Source organism: Bidens hawaiensis, unplaced genomic scaffold (assembly GCF_021521415.1).
Source record: "Bidens hawaiensis isolate Kalapana, Puna unplaced genomic scaffold, B.hawaiensis_p1.1 tig00043034_1, whole genome shotgun sequence".
NCBI lineage: Eukaryota > Viridiplantae > Streptophyta > Magnoliopsida > Asterales > Asteraceae > Bidens > Bidens hawaiensis.
This window is the reverse complement of record NW_027497646.1, coordinates 129776-133392: the sequence shown is the minus strand read 5'-3', so window position 1 is coordinate 133392 and position 3617 is coordinate 129776. Positions and strand designations below refer to the sequence as shown.

The window sequence follows — 3617 nt, the reverse complement described above, 5'->3', positions numbered from 1 at the left end:
CACATTTTCCACAAACTCTATGTGTTAGACACCCACTTACTACTATCTAATTAGTTGTATTTGGTTTTTTTTTAATGAGTCTTCGACTTCACGTCAAATTTTGGCGCAATTTCCGGGGAGTTGTGTGCAACGTGTGTTAGCTTTTGTAGTTTTGTTCTTTATTTTCGGGTGTACACAGGTTGTGTTAGTGTGCAGGTACTTACATGTGTATGCATACTAGAGGATCTAACAGGTCATCACCACTAGTTTTATATCCTGATTGAAACCGAGTCTTACTTAGGGAGAACAAGCTTCTTGGTTCTCCAACTGCATCAAACAAAACCACGGATTCACCTATCCCTACTTCGGGTCAAACATTGCTAGCCACACCTCCACCAAATCCACCTCCAAATATTACCACTACCATACCTAGTTCATCGAGTGAAGTAAAACCAACTTACACAACCAAGCCAATAAATACTCAATTCACTTACGCAATATCATCAACATTGCCACCTATTTCCATCTTTTTTATACTTTTGATCCATCATCATCCCAAAAAAACCAACAACCAATTTTTCAACAACCACAATCTAGCTACCAATATCAACCACCACCTTTCATGCAATGTTCAAGAACACAAAGTGATGGTTATGGTGATGGGTTAACAGGTAGTTTGAGGGGTATGAAGTGGAAGGTTACAACATGGGGGGTGATGGAAGTCAAAGGGTGAATCAAGGGAATTTTTCTTATTCTCAAAGGCATCAAACGGAACCGGTGCAAGAAATTAATAGACAACCACCACCGGTTGTTCAACAACAAGTTCAACCACCACCGGTTATTCAACTACAACAAGCTCCACAACAAGTGCAACCACAAGAGCAACAATTTAAACAACAAATGCCCCAACCATAATTCCAACAATTTGCACCTCCAAGGCTCGTTTATAAGCAAATGGGTCAACCAAAAGTACCAATGGGGGTACCAATAAGGCATGCAAGAGAGATGGTAAGGGGGATTGAAGCTCATTTTTGACCAATCATCACCAATAATCCGTCTCTAGTGGTTATTCCTCACAATCAACAAGGAAGGACATTTGAGGTTAGAACCAATTCACTCTAAAGTCTACCAAAGTATAAAGGTTTAGCAACAGAAGAACCTTACTTTCACTTGGAGACTTATGACTCTATCTGCAACACGATTGGGGGTCAAGGTTTTTCATCGAATGAGGTTAAGTTGGTTCTTTTTCAATTCTCATCGGAAGATAAGATGGATTTATGGTTTTACACATTACATTCCGCATCCATTTATACTTGGGCCGAGATACAACAAAGATTTTTGGAAGAATTTTACACGGCTCAAAAGACCAATGATACAAGAAGGAGTTTGACAACTTTCCAACAACAATCGGGTGAGATGTTTCATGAAGCATTTAAGCGATTTAACATGATGATTAAAAATTGTCCTCATCATGGTATTGCTCTTTGGGAATTGTTGAATACTTTTCATGAGGGTTTGAGTATGGAAGATGAACGAGATTTGGGGTTAATCACAAATGGTACGTTTGATACTAATTATGAACAAGATGATTGGGAATATTTGGAGCAAATGGCGGTCACATTAAAGAGAGGCTCAAACCGGAAGAAGAGCAATGCCGACAATAGGAAGACCACAAGTACAAGTTGTGGAATATGGAGGGGTACAAACCACTAATCAAGTAATTGATGTTTGTACGAGATGTAAGGAGTTGGGTCATGCATCAGAGGTGTGTACGGTGAGACAAGTACAAGTAAAAGAGGTGAATGCACTTCAAGGGGGAGGTGGTAGGAGTTACAATATGAACTCAAACACTTACCACCCCGGATTGAAAAATCATCCAAATTTTCTATATAGAAATCCGGCCACTCAATCCAACCCGAATTTCCAAGGAAATCAAGGAAATTATGTTCCTCGTCAACAATATAACAATCAAGATAATTTTCATGGCAGGAATAAGCAAGGGTTTCAAGGTCAAGGGGGTGGTGGTCCAAGTGGGTCCGCGGGTCAAAGTTCATCAAGTGGAAATGAAGTCATGGACATGTTGAAGATGATGCAACAAGACATGAAACGGAGAAATCAAATTGATGAAGCTTTAATGCAAAAGGATGAAATCCGAGACAAGGCCTTCCAATCGTTGACCACTCAAATGGTTCAACTTGCAACCGTAGTTTCGGAGTTAAAGAAAAACAAAGGTCAACTGCCAAGTGACACCTAGGTAAACCTTTCCCATAGCTCATCTCGTAACGTTCATATTAACCATGTTAGTGTGTTAAGAAATGGTAAAGAGTATAAAACTGATTTATCACCGGGTTTGGTTGATGGGGAAGTTGAGGACATTACGGGTAATGAAAGTGATGATGAAATTGAAACTAATAAACCCTCAAAACATGTTACGATTGAGAAACCGTTACAAACTTCTGGACAAGCTTCTAATTTAAAAGATAAAAACAAGGAAGACGAACCAAATGTGATTGCATTTCCTTCGGCTTTGCTTGACCCGGGTAAGAAAAAATGTAATTGTTAAACGGGGTACTCAAAGGAGGAAATGTGGGAGGTGCTTAAACAAGTAAAATTGAATTTACCTCTACTCGAGGCAATCAAACAAGTGCCCATGTATGCTAAGTTTTTAAAAGAATTATGCACTCAAAAGAGGCAACAAAAAGTGCCTAAACGAGTGGATTTAACCGAGCGGGTAAGGGCAAAGGAGATGTTCCTCCTAAGCTTTAAGATCCGGGAACGCCCTTAATTAATATTTAAGTCGGAAATTTTCAAATGTTTATGGCGTTACTAGATTTTGGGGCCGGAGAAAGTATTCTCCCGGGGGGTTTATATGACCAATATGATTATGGTCATTTGAAACGTGTTGAGACCACAGTTGTATTGGCGGATTTGTCCCATAAACTCCCTCGTGGGATTGCGCGAGATGTAATTGTGAAAGTGGAGAATTTTTACTATCCTGTGGACTTTTTGGTGATAGATTATTCATCAGGTGACCCAAGTCAACAACAAAATGTTATCTTGGGTCGACTATTTTTGAACACTGTAAATGCAATAATTGATTGTAGATTTGGTACCGCTAACATGGAGTTTGGTAATTAAAAAATGTGCCTTAATGTTTTTACTAACGTTGCTAATTCTTTGAGTGGTGAAGAATGTTTTACAGCAGATGTGGTGGATCATTGTATTCCTCATGAATATGATGAAGATTGTGTGGAAGCTTGTATTTGTGATGATTATGAACAGGTACATGTATGTACTTTGCGGATGGAAGAACAAAAACAATATGCTTTAGCTATTCAAGAAGGACGACCACCATGGATACATCAATTCGAGATCTTGCCAACAGAGATTAACTCGGACACAAAGCCATCCTTGGATTTTCCACCAAAGGTTTAATTGAAGGAACTTCCAAGCCATTTGAAGTATGCAATTTTAGGGATAATGAAACCCTTCAAGTTATCATTGCTTCTAACTTGGAGGAAGATCACGAGCGGGCATTGGTAAAGGTTTTGGAAGCACATAAGGTGACCATTGGATGGACACTTGCAGATTTAAAGAGTATTAGTCCTTCAATTGTTATGAACAAAATAATTACGGAT

General features: G+C 39.1%; 1 non-coding gene across 1 annotated transcript; it reads right to left on the bottom strand.

The window, feature by feature from the left end:
- Nucleotides 1-1351: 1351 nt before the first annotated feature.
- On the bottom strand, nt 1352-1457 carry LOC143594067 (small nucleolar RNA R71). Its single transcript, XR_013146253.1, has one exon. It is a non-coding gene; the product is annotated as a small nucleolar RNA R71 (small nucleolar RNA).
- Nucleotides 1458-3617: the final 2160 nt, after the last annotated feature.